The sequence below is a fragment of the Canis lupus genome, chromosome 15 (genome assembly GCF_011100685.1).
Source record: "Canis lupus familiaris isolate Mischka breed German Shepherd chromosome 15, alternate assembly UU_Cfam_GSD_1.0, whole genome shotgun sequence".
NCBI lineage: Eukaryota > Metazoa > Chordata > Mammalia > Carnivora > Canidae > Canis > Canis lupus.
The window spans coordinates 50,755,400-50,774,978 of record NC_049236.1 but is presented as its reverse complement, the minus strand read 5'-3'; the positions used below and the strand labels follow the sequence as shown (position 1 = coordinate 50,774,978).

The window sequence follows — 19,579 nt, the reverse complement described above, 5'->3', positions numbered from 1 at the left end:
TCCCGCGGCCCGAGGCGCACCCACCCGCTCGCGGAGCCCCGACTTCCTCTTCCCTTCCCGCGTCATCAGAGCGCGCCGCAGTCACCCAGGGCGGGGTGCCTAGAACCGGGGGAAAAAAAAAAAGGCCCGCGGAGGAAACGTCCCGGCGGAAAGAAAAGGGCGGGGGTGAGGGGAGCGGTTGCTAGGTGACTTGCGTCATCCGGCCGCGCCGCTTTCCTCCCGCCCCTCTCTGGAGTGAGGCGAGAGCCCCGCACAGAGCGAGCGAGACAGCGAGCGGAGCTCCGGGCGCCGCCGCCGCCGCCGCGGAGAGCGTGAGAGCGAGCGAGCGTCCGCGGGACCCGGCCCCCGGGCACCGGCCGCCGCCGAGACCTCCGTCCTGACCCGGACCGGCGGGAGCCGCGGCCGCCCCTCTTCTCCCCCCCTCGCCTTCCCGGCCGGCAGCCGCGGCTGCACACGCCGGAGCCCGAGCCCGAGCCCGAGCCCGAGCCCGAGCCGGAGCCGGAGCCGGCGGCTGGGGGGCAGGGAGGCGGCTACCTCGGGCCGGGACTCGTCAGCCGCTCCGCGCTGCGAAGACGCCGAGGACGGGCCGGAGCTTCCGTCTCGTCCCGGGCCGCGGGGCGAGGGACCCCCGACGTGTAGGGAGGGGGTCCCGGCCGCAGCGACACATGCGGGAGCCGGGAGCGGGGGCGGCGCCGAGCGGAGCCGGCCGGGTCCCCCCCCTCGCCGCCGCCTCGGCCGCCCGCCCGGGGCCGTAGCATCTGGCCCCGGAGTGTATGAGCCGGGGGCCCGAGCTCAGCAGCCACCCCCCGGCCGGGGGGGCGGGGACCCCGATGTGAGGCGGCGGCCCGGGCGCGGCGGGGAGAGCGGGAGCGGCGCCGCCGTCCTTCCCTCGCCTTCCCCCCGTCCTCAGCCCCCTCGCGGGGGGGTCCTCTCCCTCGGCCAGCCGCCGGCCCCCCGGCTCCTCGGCAGGACTCCGGGAGGAGTTCCCAGAGCCCCCTCCCCCGCCCCAGCCCCGAGGGCGGCGGGGCCGGGGGGGACCCGGGGGGCCGGCCGCAGCCTCAGCGCAACAGGAAAACTTGGGAAGAGCAGAATCTGGAGCCTCGCCGACGGGACTGTCCCGGGAGACGCGGCCCGGGGCGGGCAGGAGACGCAGCCTGAAGACACCCAGGAAGAGGGCGGCAGGAGGGAAGCGGGGCGGCCGCCGCCTCCCGGGCCCCGGCAGCGCGGAAGAGCCCGGCTGGCCGCCCGGCTTGGCGCGAGCACCGCTCCGCCCTCACAGCGCCGGAGCCTTCCGCGGCCGCCGCCTCCCCGACGGAGGACGGGCGCCGGCCCGGTTCGCAGCGCCGCGGCTCTCCCGCGAAGTGTGAGTGGCCCGGGGAGAGGGCGCCGGGGCGGGGGGCGGGGGGGGGGGGGCGGGTTGGCGCTGCCGGAGTGGGGCGCGCGTTCGCGGGGTGCGGGTGCGGGTGCGGGTGCGCGTGTGGATGAGGCGCGGTGCATCTGTATCTTTACCGCGGGGGAGAAGGTTTGGGCCGTCCTGGGTCTCGGGACGCTTCACCTCTTTGTACGGGTAACGCGCAAGCTTACAGGTCCCTGTCTCAGGGGAGTTCTGTCTTTGTCCAGAGCGGACACTTGCACCTTTCTGGCCAGAAATCGGCAAAAGGAAATTGAGGAAGCCAAAGCATATGTGCACACAAAGGACATCTCTGTAATACACCTTTTCCTGGTGCACCGGGTGTGAAACAGCGCTGTGGTTTTTGTTTCGGGGCAACTCTTAGGGTTCTTGGGAGGGAACCTTTTACCCTGTGAACCCCTGAATTTTACTTTCGGTAAAATTCCTTTCTTGTTTTTGCAGTCTTCCTTGAGAGATTTTCATTTCAGTACCTATTGGTACAGGAGTTGTTTTTTTTTTTTTTTTTTTTTCTTCTTCTTCTTCTTCTTCTTCTTCTTCTTTTTTTTTTCTTTCTTTCTTTATTTCTTTTTTAACCTTCTCATTTCCTGGGTCCAACTCCTGCGTGTCAGGATACTGTAAGAGATTTCAGGTACTCAGGAAGTTGACTCTTACCAATCATGACTTACTTGGGGGAAGAGCATCTAGTACTTCAAGCAGTTTATAAAAGTTGTTACCTTTTTCCCCCTACCCAAATGCCTTTTCTTTTCTTTTCTTTTTTTAATTTTTGAGTAGCCTATCTTAATTGCCAGCACTTTTTTTTTTTTTTTTAATTTGGCAGGATGACTTGAAACTTTGCTTGTTTGAGTTATCCTTACTTTGCTACCAAACAGGGAGAAACTTTTTGATATTTGATTATTTGAAGAGTGATTCTTTTCTCTTCCCTTCCATTATTAGAAGGTGAGGTTTAGGTATCCCGTCAAAGTGCCCAGGCGAGGTGCAGGAAAGTAAGGACCATTCCATGTATTTAAATAGACCTTAAGTGTTAAGCATAGGGTGGAATTTTATTTAACAGAACATAGGCAGTACCATACTGAGAATTGTGACTCCTCCAGACAACAGTGTAGGCTCACTACCTGTGAAGCCGCTGCTGAGAGAAGCTTTGTGGGAATGAATGAAAGGCTGGGATTGTCTGTGCTAACTTCTCCATTCAGGATCTTGATTTTACATATATTTAAAACTTTCTCAAATAGGGTTTTCGTTTGTACTTTTTCGAGGTAGTGGGTTATACAAGTGTACTAGCCCCTGAAATATTTGACATTTCATTTATTTATCCCAAACCCGTCTCTTTAAAGTCCCAAGGCACCTCCAGCGTTTTTGTTTTGAGAATGCTAGGACACGCTAGAGTTCATCTTTTCCTGGTTTTTTAGATTTCGATTGTTCCTCTTTATTTACCATCATCATGCCTAGTTTTCTGTGTCAGTCTTAGAATGATTTCTTTGATCCCTTGATCGTTTTGCCTCTCCTGGAACTTTTCCAGCTGTTTTGTTTCTCTTTATATATTTGTGCTTGGGATGCTTTTGTAAGGAACCTTAAGTTCTATCTATTTTAAATGGGTAATGACATGAAAATTCTGATGAGTAGATGTAATGTTAGATGTTGAATCAAAAGCAAATGTCTCTGGATCTGTTATCTTATTTTGAGACCTTGAGGAAGTCCTGTATCCCATGTTTCACAAAAGATGGGAGGAAGAGAAATCTAGTCTGGGCATAGGCTGTTTTTTGGGGAGGAAGGGAAGCCATACCTAGCAAACTATAACTTGAGTGTAGATTTGTACTCTGTCGAAGTTGCTTACTAACTTTAAGACTTCTTTTTTATTGCTTTGACTGGAGATTGGTTAAAAAGCACGGTAATGTTTTATTGTATGTTTGGGTAGCAAAGAAACAGCAAAGTATTTGGGGTCCCTGCCTTTGAGATGCTTTTACTTATGGCATAGGCTATGAAACATAAATTCTACAAAATTGTAGGAAAAGGGGGGAATGAGCCAATATTTATTTACAATCATTATATGTCATACTACTCTGGTGCCTTATAGGTATAAATGTATTTGTATATTTTCCATTAGCAAAATGTTGGTGTTGGACTATACAAACCCAATTGGAATGTCTGAACCAAATCTGGGAAAGAAGGTCTCTCTTAGGAAGAAAGATACAGGTGGAGGTAGTGTTTAAGACTTTTGGAATTGGGGGGTGTGAGGGACAAATGTAATCAGGAAGTTAGCTTGATGGGAATATGGATGGAGGTTGTTAAGTGGGCTTAGAGTCAGTTTGTGTTTGTGCAGTTACATGTATACAGCCCAAAGGAGCAATTGAGAACAATGTTCCGAGAGGGTAGTTTTAGGTGATTGAGGAGAAATTGTATTTTTAGTTCAAGAGGCATTATACCTGGAGTAGTTTTGTTTTTCTAGTGAACCAACATTTTAAACCATGGTCATCAAAGAGCTCTACAACTGGAGGAGTGAAAAAGGAGATGTTCTAGTTTGGTGCTAGTGGTTTCTTATAGAAAATAATTCAGAAATAGGGCAATGGACTTTGTTTTTGACATTACATTTTAGGGCAAAAAGTTGGTGCTGATGCAATCTGAAGACAGAAAAATAGTTAAACTAATGAGTGATATGCTGAAAATGTAAAGTTAGGAGTCATTTTCACAGTATTAAGGTTTCTCAGGAGAGCTGAGAAGAGAATAGAGAGCCAAAAAACCCGTGTATTTTTACTTTGGCGGGGAAGGGAATCTGTTTAAAGTTAGCAAAGATATAGTAAGAACAGAGAATGGATGAGACTCTCCCGAAACACATATTTTAGAAGTGTGTAAGATTTGAAGTTCAAAAGGGAGGAACAGGCTTTAAACATGGCTACCACTTCAGTGTTTGGACATGTGAGTCTATATTTGTGAAGTAGCTAACAAGCTTTCTGTAGAGTATATAGGTCCCTTGAGATTAAGTTCAGAAGAGTATATAGGATTTCACAGTTAAGGAACTTCTATATAAAAGGACAGGTTTGTTTTCATAAAATTCATGCTTTTAAAGTTTGCCCAGCATTATTATCCTAAGTTTGGTCTTTAACATGACGAGTGAAGTAGGGCTAAAAATAGCTGGCAGAGAAGGCTGCTTCCCCTGCTTGCAGTTGATGTGTCTTTGTGTCCCATACAATGGAGGGGATATCCCTGTGTTGGCACAGCAGTGCTGAAAATGCCTTTTTTTTTTTTTAAACCTTTTTATTAAAAAACAAACAGAAACAACTTGGCATCGACAAAATTCATCTGTCTTTGAAGCATGAGACACTGGAAGATTTTTTTTGTGTGTGTGGTGAAACCTGCAGCTAATGGGCCTTGTTTTTAGTGTTGACTCTAACAAAGAGTAAGGATTGTAAGGTCAGTAATATATACGCATCCACACTTTTTGTATTCTTTAATTCATTCAGTTTGTCACCTTCCTACTAGCTTCTTTGGTCTCTTCTTAAGAGTTTAATTCAAATGGCAGAACCCTCTGGGGAAGAGATGTATTTAGGTAGGGAGCCAGATCTCAATTGATCCTAAGATGAAGGTACAGGACTGAAATATGTGCCATATGGGTGCGTTCTCCACCCCTCTATTTTCCGCAACATATTTTATGCAGGTGAAACCATGTTTAGATTAACTTTAAGGACAGCATTTTCAGGTTGACATGATTTACTAGTAAAGATAGTGGGAAAGGTGTGACTCTGGTAGGAGGGAGTGGTAACCTCATTGTGCTTTGCCTTGGCACCTTTGGGGTTGATACTGGATGATTAAAGAGGCTTGGGTCTACATTTGTGTTTTAGCATCAGATGATCTAAAAACCTACACCGAGGCTGAGAGCAGCTCAATTCACTTACTTTAGAGATGGTGCTTGGAGACATTATGTGTTGCCTCTAACATCTCATTGTGTGGAGAAGACGTTTTAGGGGTTGGTAAGCTTTTTTTTTTTTTTTTTTGCAAAGGGCCAGTCAGTAAATATTTTAGATTTTGTGGACCACATCTGGTGCAACAAATGAGTTCTGCTCTTGTGGTGTGAAAGTAGCCATAGATAGTATATAAGCAAATGAGTGTGATTGTGTGTTCCAGTAAACAGCGGACCCTCAAACAATGCAAGGGTTTGGGGTACCAGCCTCCTGGGCAGTTGAAAATTTGTGTAGGCCTTTGACTCACTCCAGATGTAACTATTGATAGCCTACTGTTGCCTTGAAGCTTTACTGATAACATAGTCTAATACATATTTTGTAGGTTATATGTATCATACACGACATTCTTACAATAAATTAAGCTAGAGAAAAAATGTTATTAAGAACATTACAAAGAAGAGGAAATATATTGACAATTCTGTACTGTATTTATTGAAAAAAATTCATGTGTAAGTGGATCAGTGCAGTTCAAACTCTTGTTCTTCAAGGGTCAACTATACATAAAAACAGGAGGTAGGTTGGGTTTGACCTGTAGTTTATGGAACGCTAGAGTAGACAACTGCCAAATCTGCCAACAATACAGTATGAGCTTCATTCCATTACAACACTTGGATTGGCTGTTTTAGGTGTTGTCTGTTTTTCTTTTCTTTTCTTTTCTTTTCTTTTCTTTTCTTTTCTTTTCTTTTCTTTTCTTTCTTCTTTCTTTCTTTCTTTCTCTCTCTCTCTCTCTCTCTCTCTTTCTCTCTTTCTCTCCTCTCTTTCTTTCTTTTTTTAAAGATTTTATTTATTTATTCATGAGAGACAGAGAGAGGCAAAGACATAGGCAGAGGGGAGAAGCAGGCTCCTCACAGGGAGCCTGATACAGGACTTCATCCCAGGACCCTGGGATCACGACCTGAGTCAAAGGCAGACACTCAACCACTGAGCCACCCAGGTGTCTCTCTGTTTTCTAAATGAGATATATTCCTTGGGTGCTGTCTTAAAATGATTGTGTGTAAAGTTGGCTGTTCAAACTACTTTTGCCTCCAGAGTGATGAAAACTATGAGTTGAAGAACAGGGACAGTGCTGCTTATAGCAGCTAAAAAGTAGGGACTACTTGCATTTTTTGATCAAAGATAAATAATTTGCATATAGTGATCTACTGGCTAGGTGTCATAGCCAAAAGTATCTTTGAAGAAACTTAAGGGTGTAATTTTGAGTGGTACTGAAAATAAATTATAAAGCATTTACCTTAGGTGTACAATTATAAGTATTTATGGTTGTTTTGAATCAGGTGAAGATATTAGCCAAATTATAAGAATATTAAGACTTGGTACTTCTGTTTCTTTAAAGTCTTAATGTCTTACAATGACCAGTTCAGTGTGTAGAATTATTGGGTGCACAATTTTTGTTAAGTATTTTTTGTAACAAATCCTCTAGATTATTTATTAATTTTTTAAAAGATTTTATTTATTTATTCATGAGAGACACACATGGGGGGAGAGAGAGAGAGAGGTAGAAACAAAAGCAGAGGGAGAAGCAGGCTCCACGCAGAGAGCCTGATGCGGGACTCGATTCTGGGTCTCCAGGATCATGCCCTGGGCTGAAGGTGGTGCTAAACCACTGGGCCACCCAGGCTGCACCCTCTAGATAATTTAAATGTGTACTTCAAAAAAAAAAAAAAAATCATTGCTGTATTCTTAAGGGTAAATGTAGCATGGATTAATTTATTTATTAGGTGAATTTATCTCAAATATATTGTTTAGAAAGAATAATTCACTTTGTGAATTTTACATTATAGCTAATATCAAAACATTTGTAGGTCAACAGATACCTACATGTATGGGGTTGTGTATTCCTTCCTTCCTTCAAGGAACGGAAGGAAGGGGAAGGAAGGGCAAGGCAAGGGAAATAGGACGGGACGGGAACAGGGCCGGGAAAGAAAAGGCAAGGAAGGAAAGGACCGGACCTTTCCTTTCGGTCCTGTCGGTTTTCTTTCAATCTTTTCCTTTTCCTTTCCTCCTTTCCTTTTCTCCTTTTTCCTTTTAGTTTTCCTTTCCTTTCCTTTCCTTTCCTTTCCTTTCCTTTCCTTTCCTTTCCTTTCCTTTCCGATTGTAAATACTTTAGGTTGTGTGGACCACATCTATTTATTTGAGAGAGAGCAGGGGAAGGGGCAGAGGGAGAGAAGCAGACTCCCTGCTGAGTGTGGAGCCTGACCCTGGGCTTGATCTCAGGTCCTGAGATCATGACTGAGCCAAAATCAAGAGTTGGATACTTAACTGACGGGGCCCCTCGGGGACCCCTATAAGAGCAGGTTTTGATCACCCGTCTGTCTTATGTCTTCATGTACTTTTAGATTTTTGATACTTTCTCTTTAGACCTCATTGTTACTTTCTCATGATAACCTTGTATAATATATTTAGAGTGTATTTTTCTAAATGTATATGACATTTCCTGAACACTATGGGATATAAATTTTCTAATAATTCTATTACTACACATAAGTATATTTAAAATTTCTCTCATTCCACCTTCAGAATTGTGAATTATTTGAGGGAATGTATGTACTTGATCAGGATTTGAATGACTAATATGTAACAATTTCTCTAAAATATTCCTTTAAAATTTTTGAGTAACATTGGATTTCTCGGAAACAGTAAGCTAGTACGAGAAAAGATGAGAGCCAGTATATGTTGTATTATCCTGAAAGGCAGGTAGTTGAAAAATAATAATCAAAAATGCACAAGAGTATCTTTTGCCCTTTCTCCATCACCTAAGGGATAACTAGTGGATTGGATATTGTGCAGTTTCTGTTGATGTGCTGCATTGCGTCTGCCCTTTCTTTACAGCTGGAGGATAGCTACTAGAAATCTGGGTGGCTTTAGGAAGGAGGTAGCATGTATTGTGTGTGTGTGTGTCTCGGTGTGCATGTACCTTAGTGTATTGTGTTAGGTGCACCTTTCTGCATGACTGCTCTTGGATTTAGGAAATATGAAAGAGATAGTGCAAAATATTTTTTTTAAAAAAGATTTTATTAGTCTATTCATGAGAGACACACAGAGAGAGGCAGAGACATAGGCAGAGAGAGAAGCAGGCCCGCTGCGGGAGCTGGATGCGGAACTCGATCCTGGAATCCCGGGATCATGACCTGAGCTGAAGGCAAACACTCAACCGCTGAGCCACCCAGGTTCCCAGTACAAAATATTTTAATGTCATTTAGCCTTTCCTCTGAGAGGATCAGATCATTGGATAAGATACTATGTTTCCTTCTGGCTTTTTCATCCTACAGCATCTTGAGTGAACCCATTAAAGTATGTTAGTGCCAATTGTGAAGTCTTAAGGCAAATTGCTGGTTTGTTTTGGGAAGAATGTTTGTATCAGACTTTTTAGGGTGGCTGGCATATAGGAACGTGATCCATCCCTTTTTTGCTTATTGAGTTAAAGATCTTTTAAAGTGTCATGTAGACAGAGGGCTAAAGTTAGGTTAGGCCTTATGTTGTCCAGCATTTAAATTCAGCCCTTGAGTTTGACAAATAATCCTGAAGTAATTCTGCAGTGTTTTCAAAAGTATCTGAACTAGTGTATGATTCATGAACATTTTATTTAAAAAATCTTAAAAACTAGAGAAATGATGGACTGCTGTGCTTATTATTTATAGGAAAGAAGGACCGATTTGAACATAACTAGAATTTGAAATCATCTCCAAAGACCTCAGAAGTACTTGGATCAGAAAGGACTCTTTGAATAATTCATTGATTATCTATGAAAGTGAATGTGGTTTAAATTGTTTACTTAGAAATATCAGGATGTAATTCAGTTACCAAGTCTCTTAATTGTCCATCTCTTTAGTGCTTAGGAACAAAATGCTTTAAAAAATTATGATGTTTAACAAGTTTTATCTGTATCATTTAATACACCTCAAATTGATTGAAGGGATTTTATTTATATGATTCAATTTTAACTAAATTTTAGTTTTCTCCCTTTCTTAAAATGATTGGTATGTATGTTTGATATTCTGTTTTCATGCTTTTGTTTATTAAGTACAAACCAATTTTCAGAAATAACTTTTCCTTCAAGTTTGGCATAATCAGTGTTCTATTGGCCAGTATAAAACAAATGCTTCTTGATTGTTTTTATATTTGGAAAGTATTTCTATTTTGAGAACAATTTGGCTATGCCTTCATAATCTGTTTATTTAATAGAATTGTATATTTAAGATAAGTATATGAAAAAAAATCCAAAGGCACAAAGAACATATTGAGATATGTTTCTTAGTAATGATTGTCTTGCCAACTCTTGTCCTCGTTCTCTTCTTTTAAGGCAAGTTTGCTTTAGATTTTACTTGTAAATGCAGAAGTTAGATTGGCTTATAAATTAATGGATCTGTTATGTGGTTAATTTAATGACTATTCTAGTTTAAAAAAAATCAGGTATTTTAAATATTTTCCTGTGTTGGTAGCAGTTATGCTTCTTTCCATTTCAGAGATATTTCAAAGAAGGATTTTATGATTATGACTAGGCTACTGGGTAGATGGGAGAACATAGTCTCTCTGGTGACTTTAACTTATTCCTGTCCATTTATTGTGCATGTAATACCAGAAGGTAAATGAATGTATGGATTATCGGTGTTCTTTTGCATGATTGGTGGTCTCTCTCTCTTTTTTTTTTTTTTTTGAAGATTTCATTTATTTATTCATGAGAGACACACAGAGAGAGAGGCAGAGACACAGGCAGAGGCAGAAGCAGGCTCCACTCAGGGAGCCCGACGTGGGACTCTATCCTGGATCTTCAGGATCACACCCTGGGCTGAAGGCGGCGCTATACCGCTGAGCCACCCGGGCTACCCCGATTGGTGGTCTCTTAATTGACTACCATGTGAATTTGAGACTGCCAACTGTGGAATGCTGCTATGAGTGTTAGGGAGCCTTTTTCTACGGAATATTACATAGGCAGATTTCTTTTCATAAAAGAAATATAAAAATTTTAATTTATTAGATTAGAAATTTATTTATTTATTTTTTAATTTTTTTTTAATTTATTTATGATAGGCACACAGTGAGAGAGAGAGAGGCAGAGACACAGGCAGAGGGAGAAGCAGGCTCCATGCACTGGGAGCCCGACGTGGGATTCGATCCCGGGTCTCCAGGATCGTGCCCTGGGCCAAAGGCAGGCGCTAAACCTGCTGCGCCACCCAGGGATCCCAGATTAGAAATTTAGAGCAGGAAACAAAACTTCAAATTTTTTGTAAAGGCCAGGCATTTAGTAGAAGAGGTGGGATGTACAAAGTGGGAGAGACATAGAGCAAAGGAGGGAGGGAAGGGCAGATACCAGGGAGAATGGCACTGGAATTTTTTTTTTTTTTTTTTTTTTTTAAAGATTTTATTTACTTATTTACGAGAGACACAGAGAGCAAGAGAGGCAGAGACACAGGCAGAGGGAGAAGCAGGCTCCATGCAGGGAGCCTGACGTGGGACTCGATCCCAGGACTCCAGGATCATGCTCTGGGCCAAAAGCAGGTGCTAAACCCGCTGAGCCACTCACCGATCCCAGCACTGGAAGTTTTGAGGTCAGTCTTAGTCAGAGGTCACACCCTGTTATTTCTTTGGGTTGTGGACATGGGGTGTTACCACATGTTATCTACCATCCTTTGAAATGTTGATTAGATTAGTCCCTAGCTTTTCAACATCTGGATTCTTTAAGCCATTGAAGTTTTAATCTGTCTGGGATAATCAATGTATCGTAGGGTGGGAAAATTACTGTAGTACTTGCTTGGAGAAGGGACAAAGGGTCTTCACCTGCACTGGAATTTCTTTTTTTGTTTTTCCCCACCTGCTCTTTGGCCACATTTCCATAGCTTTGCCTAACAGGGATGCTTGTAATTCTGTATATGTGACATAGTAGTTGAAAGGCAAGCTTTGGAGATGAGAGCCCCAGGTTCCAGCTGTATTGCTTTGTGACCTTGGGCAAGTTATCTATTCCCTGTGTGTTCTTTGTAAAACTGGGAATATGAATATTCCCAGGTAGTACCTACCTCTCTCATAGGGTAGTCAAGAGGATTATATAAATTAATGTTTCACGAGGTCTGGCTCAGAGTTAGTGACCAGTAAATGTTAGTTGTTGCATTAATAGTATTGATATTATGTTAAGTTTTTGTTGTTTCTGTGAGGTTGCTGGTTTTTGGAATGCTAAAGGTATTTGTGATCTTCTGAATAGGTCAGGATTTTGAATACTGCCTTTTTTTAGTGGCAGGTATTTACTGAACACCTGTTGTGTCAGGCATTGATCTAAGTGAGCAAGACATGAAAATCCCTGCCTTCTTGAAACTTCTGTTTAAGGAAACAAACTGCACAAAGCAAAATAGATGACCCATCACTCATCTTATTGAAATTTGGTATTCGACTTTGTATATTGAAGCCCGTGTTAAGCAGTCCTATCAGTCTTCACCATTAGATCTTTTTTTTGTTTCTCTTGCTGTGCTTCAGAATGTTTGGTGCCAGGAGCACCTTAAAAGCATGGAACTAGTTTCTTTGTTTCCATCTATGGCTCAGTCTTATTATAAGGCAGTCTTACACTCCTCTTATTTCCTTGACTTACTACTTAAATTGGCTGTTACAAACTTCCCTTTTGATCCTCAAATTTCATTTCATTTCATTTTTTTTTCTTTTTTTTAAAGATTTTATTTATTTATTCATGAGAGACATAGGCAGGGAGAAGCAGGCTCCCTGTGAGAAGCCTGATGGAGTACTAGATCCCAGGCTCCCATCCCAGGGCTTCGGGATCATGACCTGAGCCAAAGGCAGATGCCTAACCATTGAGCCACCCAGGTGCCCACCGTCCCTAAGTTTCTGCTCTGCATTGTTTACAGAAGGGATGCTCCTTTCCAGTTCATTACTTGTTGCTCAACCATATCACCTCTTAAGAGAAGGGATATTAGAAACCTTTTAAAAGAAATAGTCCCTGACTAATCTAACTATACTTTTCCTTCATCTCTTCTGTATTTTCCACCTTCTATGTATTGTTACCTGAGACATTTAACTAGTTTATTTTCTGCCTTTAAAAACAATATATTTTTCTTGGGCAGCCCCCGTGGCTTAGGTTTAGTGTTGCCTTCAGCCCAGGGCGTGATCCTGGAGACCTGGGATAGAATTCCATGTAAGCTCCCTGCATGGAGCCTGCTTCTCCCTCTGCCTGTGTCTCTGCCTCTCTCTCTCTCTCTGTGTCTCTCATGAATAAATAAATAAAATCTTAAAACACAAAAGACAAAACACAAAAAAATAAAAAAAAGATTTTTCTTGTCTCTTGAGTTAAATTGTAAGCTTTTCCAGCTTAGGGACTACTTTTCTATTCTGAGACTTAGCTTCCTCACTTGAAAAAGAGATATCTATCTCACAGGGAAGTTATGAGATTTTAGAGAGCTAATGTGTGAAAAAGGTCCTGAGCTAAATCCTTAATAAAGGGTAGTTTCTTTTTCTTCGAACCACTCTAGTTCTTCAAGTTGATATTGTGCATTTAGTCAGTGTTTAAAAAATACTTAAGTTATTCTGAATTGAGGTTGGGAGTCTTTTGATTTAACTTCCACTTGTGTGGATAATTTTAGTTTTTACTCCAGATGAGATTCAAAATATCACTTTTCAAGTATCAGATAATAAAGGCTGAGACATTAATATGAGATGGCAAAACAATGACTAGGAGCAGGGCCTCAAGCCATCAGCATGCGGATTCAAATCAGACTACCACACTTATTGGTTGTGTGAATTTTGGCAAGTTGCTTAATTCTGTTGGCTTCAGTTTCTTTATTTGGAAGATGGGGAAAATAATAACCAACTTGTGGTTACTGTGTTGTTAGATTAAATGAGATAATAAATGGAAGCACAGAACAGTGGGCCCCAGGGAACATTTGGCAATATCTGGAGGTGTTTTTAATGGTTGCAGCTAGGGAAGATAGGTATGTGTATCTAGTGGGTAGAGGCTAGGTATAAACAATGTACAGCCTAGCACTCCACAACAGAGGATTATTTGGTCCAAAATATCAGTTATGCCGAAGTTGGATAATCCTACTTTATAAAAAGTCCTGTTTCTCATTTGGATGTTTTCTTTTTAGGGTACTCTGCTAGTTAGATTCCGTATAAATACAGATTATTATTATTATTATTTTTTTTTAAATATGTTTTTTTTTTAAATTTTTTTTTAATTTATTTATGATATTCATACAGAGAGAGAGAGAGAGAGGCAGAGACACAGGCAGAGGGAGAAGCAGGCTCCATGCACCGGGAGCCTGACGTGGGATTCGATCCCGGGTCTCCAGGATCACGCCCTGGGCCAAAGGCAGGCGCCAAACCGCTGCGCCACCCAGGGATCCCTAAATACAGATTATTGATAAAGATAAGTCACAGAAAACACAGATATAAAGGAAAATTAATAGATTTAAGTTTTTTTTAAGATTATAGGGCACTTACTCCAAAAGTAATCTAAATGTGCTTCCATTTATTATTCAGACACTAGGAAAGATTTTCAGGTGGATTTTACTGATTTGTGTTTTTTTTTTTTTTTTTTTAAATGGCAAACTATTCATGTAAAACTGAATATCAAGAGTATGAAGAGTAGAGGGGCCTATGGGCTCCCTGGATGGCTCAGTCCCTTAAGCTCCTGCTCTTGGTTTCAGTTTAGGTTGTAATCCTAGGGTCCTGAGATCAAGCCCCATGTGGGGCTCCGTGCTCAGTGGGAAGTCTACTTGAGATCATTTTCTTTTTCTTTTTCTCCCACCTCCTGCTCGGGTGCTCACATGTGTTCTTTCTCTAAAATAAATGGATAGATTTCTTAAAAAAAAAAAAAAAAGTGTAGGAGGCTTATGAGATATGAGATATGAATGCCATATGTGTAAAATAGTCATAGAATCAAATATATACTAATGGAAAAAGCAAGTATCAAAGTTCATCATTGGGAGAACCTTGGATCACATCTAAATTTCTTCTTTCTTTTATTACTTACTAAGTTGAGGGCTCTCTAACTTAGGACTACTCTCTCTCTCTCTCTCTCTTTTTCCTATCTAAAATTGCACGCTTACCATTCCCTATTTCAGGAGCTTCTAAATTGATTTCTTTGCCACTGTCCTTTAGATTCCTGACCGAATTGACCCTGATTAAGGGAGAGCCTTTCTAGTCTGGATTCAGTCTACCATTCACATGTCCCAGCACCATCCCTTTATTTCTAGGAGAGAATTAAGTGCTAATGCCCTATGGCTGGAACTGGAATGAACTAACTTTTCTTCTTCTTCTTCTTCTTCTTTTTTTTTTTTTTTTTTGAAAGACTTTTATTTATTTATTCATAAGAGACATAGAGAGAAAGAGAAGCAGAGACATAGGCTGAGGGAGAAGCAGGCTCCCTGGAAGGAGCCTGATGTGGGCCAAAGGCAGATGCTCAACCGCTGAGCCACCCAGGTGTCCGTAACTTTTCTTCTATATAGTTGTGTATCATCTTTGAGAGTCACATCAGTTTCTGTATTTTTTAGTTCTGTGACTTCCCTCACTTGTATCTAAACACTGATTATATATCTATATACACATACAGTACTGTTTAATGCATATTTGTGTGTATGTGTATACTTCCGTGTATATTTGTCTCTGTGCCTTGCTATTTCCTCAGCCTGTACAATATTTATCTCTTCAGACTCTACTGAAATATCATCTTTTCTAGAAAAACCTGTCCTCATTAATGTAAGTGGAGTTTGTTGATTTTTCTCCTTGTTATCCACAGTTTCTGTGTGGCTTTTATAGCACTTAAAAAGTTGTATTTTTTTCTTCTACTGGTCTGTCAATTCTTTGAGGGCAAGTGTCATGTGTTATTCATCTTTCCGTTAATCTCTCTTACCCCCAAGTGCCTAATATTTCCTGCTTACTTAGTAGGCATGTAATTTGCTAATGAATGAAAGAGGAAAAAAAGATTAGAAAGATTTTTTAATAGGCTCTGTAAGAGGAGGACATTATCATGTCATCTTTGGTGTTCAACAAATATTTATTTTAAAGATCTTATTTTATTCATGAGAGACAGAGACAGAGAGAGAGAGGGAGAGACAGAGACAGAGCGAGAGAGGCAGAGACGCAGGCAGAGGGAGAAGCAGGTTGCATGTAGGGAGCCCAACGTGGGACTCGATGCCAGTCTCTAGGATCACACCTTGGGCTGAATGTGGCGCTAAACCGCTGAGCCACCAGGGTCTGCCCTCAACAAATATTTATTGAATGGCTTAGAAAGCCAGGTGCAATAGTTGATGGAGATTTTGTGTCAACTTTTTTGTTCTGCAATTCTGGAAGCACATCCTAAAAGTGAAATGGCCTACGTATTTGATACATATGATGCATTAAGTTGACCTTTCTTTTCCTGACTCAGTAATGAAACTTTTGATCCAACAAATACTTTTAGTTGATTTCTATTTCACCTGTGGGGTCATTCTAGTGCTGAGCTTGTTGAAAAGGTAAATGTGTGCTATTAGTGCTACATCATGGATGAGGTATCTTTAAGTAAAAGGCCTCTGTTCTCCTCTGTACATTTAGGCCCAGACAGAGTGATTATGTATTTTCTGTTGAGTATGGATAATGACTCAGGCATGAAAGAGAAAAAAGGTGATTGGATGTGTGGAAGTTGCCTACTAGGTCTCTTTTTCTTTTGATGATGATTGATTTTAGCCTCAGAGCTGCTTCCATTTATTTATAAAGAATTAGCTAGAAGGGAGATGGGTGTGAATCTAGAGGATAAGATACAGATTTGATAATTTGATAAATAAGTAATTTGATAATTATTATATTGATAACCCTTATTACCACTTACTGAATGTTTACTATACGTCAGGCATTATGCTAAGGATTTTTGTGTTAACTAGTTAACTCACACCAGTCCCTATGAAATAGGTATTAATAAGCCTATCTTATGACAGAAGAAATAGATTCAGAGGGTTTTCTAAGAACATATAGATAGGAACTTGAACTCACAACTGGGATTCAAATCAAGATCCATATTATCTATGGTCTGTTTTAATCACCATGCATGCTGCCTCTTAAATTTCAGTGGAAGAGTTTTCTATTGAAAATGGAAGTCATCAGCTGTACTGATAGGGGGGAAAGTAATAGGATTTCATTCTGTGTGTGTTTGTCAGAAGGAAGACGATTAACAGACTCCTGGAGAAGCAATTCCCAGGTTTATGGCCTTATACAATATAATTGTGAAATTTAAGCCTGTAATTTGAATTGACTTGCACTAAACCTGCATTTGTCATTAAATTTAGTCTTGTTCTTGCTATGGCTATCAGGACCCAGATGCGTCTTCAGCAGTAGAAGAAATTGGTCTAGGCCAAATCTGTCTGAAAGATTATGGAGCACAGTGATTTTTATAATTTTTTTCTGTGTACAAAATGTGTTTTGCAGTTACAGTGAACTCTTTTTGGAAGAGATTCTTTGGAGGATGAGCCACAAAAATCTATTATTTAGGATTTGAAAATGTGTAATATGGCATGCTTGGAAGGAATAGCAAAAAATTTAAGAATCAGCACTTGGTAGTCTCTAAGGTGTAAATTGTTCAAGTCAATGAGTATCTGTTGCATGTTTCCATTATGTGATTTCTTAAGCTATTTTTATTTGTCATTTAAAAAAATTCTTTTGGGTACTGGGGTGGCTCAGTGGTTGAGTGTCTGCCTTTGGCTCAGGTCCAGAGGGATCCTGGAATCGAGTCCGGTATCTCCCTCTGCTTAGTCTCTGCCTCTCTCCGTGTCTGTCATGAATAAATAAATAAATAAAATCTTAAATTCTTTTTCCTGCTTTTTCATACTTTGTACAGGAGTATTCCTTACCGAGTTATTCATAGGTGTTATATATATATGTGTAATACATGCATAAATATATGTGTATATAGAGATATATATTAAAGATTTTATTTTAAAATAAAATAAGCCAAAGGCAGACGTTCAACTACTGAGCCACCGAGGTGCCCAGGTGTTTTATATTTAATAAATATAGTGAGAGCATATTATTTTTATTGTTCATAGGAGATTTAAATAGTTTTCACAATTTTATTTTGTTACCTAAATCTAAAATGCTCCTTAAAGGATTTCCTCTTTCCTCTTGATCTTATTTTATTTTTAAAAATATTTTATTTATTTGTGAGAGACACAGAGAGTGGGCAGGGAGAGAGAGAGAGAGAGAGATAGTCAGAGAGACGCAGGCTCCATGCAGAAGCCCGATGTGGGACTTGATCCTGGGACTCCAGGATCATGCCCTGGACCGAAGGCAGGGGCTAAACCGCTGAGCCACCCAGGGATCTCCCCCTTGATTGCATTTTAAATACTGTATTGTAACTTTAGTTATATACATTTGAATTTTGCCCTTTTCAGAATTTAAATTCTGTGGTTTTAAAAAATTTTCTTCTTTAAAGATTTTTATTTATTCATGAGAGACACACAGAGAGAAAGGCAGAGACACAGGCAGAGAGAGAAGCAGACTCCATGTAGGGAGCTTGATGTGGGACCCGATCTTGGTACTCCACTCCGGGATCACACCCTGAGCCAAAGGCAGACGCTCAACCGCTGAGCCACCCAGGTGTCCCTAATTCTATGTTTTTGTAAAATTTTATAAAAGTTACTTGCAAACATTAAGAGCAGTGGACTGAATGGTGTTCTAGTAAAGATTAAAATTTCTAAATAAAATTGAATTTTGGTAGATAAAGAATTTAGGAGTTGGGTCACAGGGAATTAGATAATCTTATTAATATTTTAGGGTTCTAAAACTTGGCTTATTAGTGTTCTTTTATGTTATCTACCATAGATTGCCTTTCTTTGAAATGAATATTAATATGACACTTATAAAAATAATATTGATATCAACATTTGAGTGCTTAATGTGTGCCAGGCACTCTTCTGTATCCTTTGTATTAACTTTTTAAAATTTTCACCATAGCTCTCTGAGGTAAGTATTGTTAATGTCCCTATTTTGTAGTTGAAAATTTGGTACAGAGAAGTTAAACATGCTCAGGACCTCACCTTTAGTTAGTGGTGGAACTGGAATTGTATTCAGGTAGTCTGGTTCTAGACCCTGGGACCTTGATCACTGTTCTATGTACTATACTTATCATCTATAAATTTATTTCTTACCTCGTAGTTACTGAACAGTGCCTGACACATAGTAAGGTCTGTAGATGTACAAGCTATTTTCAATGGCATTTAATTAAGTACTCTATAAGGCTGGCAAAGTGTACATTATTATCCATTTATTTTTATTTTTTAAAAGATTTATTTATTTATTCATGGGAAACACACACACACACACAGAGAGAGAGAGAGAGAGAGGCAGAGACACAGGCAGAGGGAGAAGCAGGCTCCATGCAGGGAGCCCGATGGGGGACTTGATCCTGGGTCCCCAGGACCATGTCCTGGGCCAAAGGCAGGCACCAAACCGCCAAGCCACCCAGGGATCCCCTATTATCCATTTATATATGTATGTATTTTTTCTTTTTCTTTCTTTCTTCTTTCTTTCTTTTTTTCTTTCTTTCTTTCTTTCTTTCTTTCTTTCTTTCTTTCTTTCTTTCTTTCTTTTTTTAAGATTTATAAGAAAGAGAGAGAGAGAGTGAGAGATGGAGAGAGAGAAAGCGAGCATGAGCAGGGGTAGAGGGAGAAGCCCCAATGTGGGGTTTGATCCCAGGACCCCGGGATCATGACCTGAGCTGAAGGCAGATGCTTAACCGATGAGGCACCCAGCTGCCCCTGTATTTTTTCTTCTATTAATTAGACTCCAGATTTAATTCAGTTTTTTTATTTCCTTTTTTAAAGATAGCTGAGTTCCCTGAGGTTCTTAGAAACTAGATTGTCAAAAGTATATGGCCATGTTAGATCTCAAAATTAGCTTTTCTCACCACACATTCAATTTTACTTTCATTCCATTAGAAATGGATAAGGACTGAGGTTGATGTATTTATTTTTGTATGTCGTTGATTTTGAAAGGTGGAAGCGAATATACTAATTTTATAGCAGTGTATTCATGCTCAGTTGATGGAAGAAATAAACTTTCAGGCATTATAAAGCTTTTTTTACCTGTAAAGTTTTGAGAGTAGTAATATCTTATCCTGCTGACTTGTGAAATTGAATCTTCTCACTCATAATAATGTGAAGTATTAGATATTGTTTTGACGAGAGCATAAACATTAACAGGCTTTGAGAGAAATAATATAAGCCATATTTCCTCAAATCAAAGGAGGCAT

At 40.8% G+C, this 19,579-nt stretch overlaps 1 protein-coding gene across 2 annotated transcripts in view; it reads left to right on the top strand.

Moving 5' to 3' along the window:
• Positions 1–881: 881 nt before the first annotated feature.
• Positions 882–19,579, top strand: part of FBXW7 (F-box and WD repeat domain containing 7) — a 231,238-nt gene continuing 212,540 nt past the window's right edge. Inside the window, exon 1 of one of the 2 annotated variants that reach the window (XM_038559031.1) lies at positions 882–1,363. The gene's annotated coding sequence lies outside the window, so the exon portion shown is untranslated. The remainder of the gene's footprint in view (positions 1,364–19,579) is intronic. The other variant, XM_038559027.1, reaches the window with a different exon arrangement.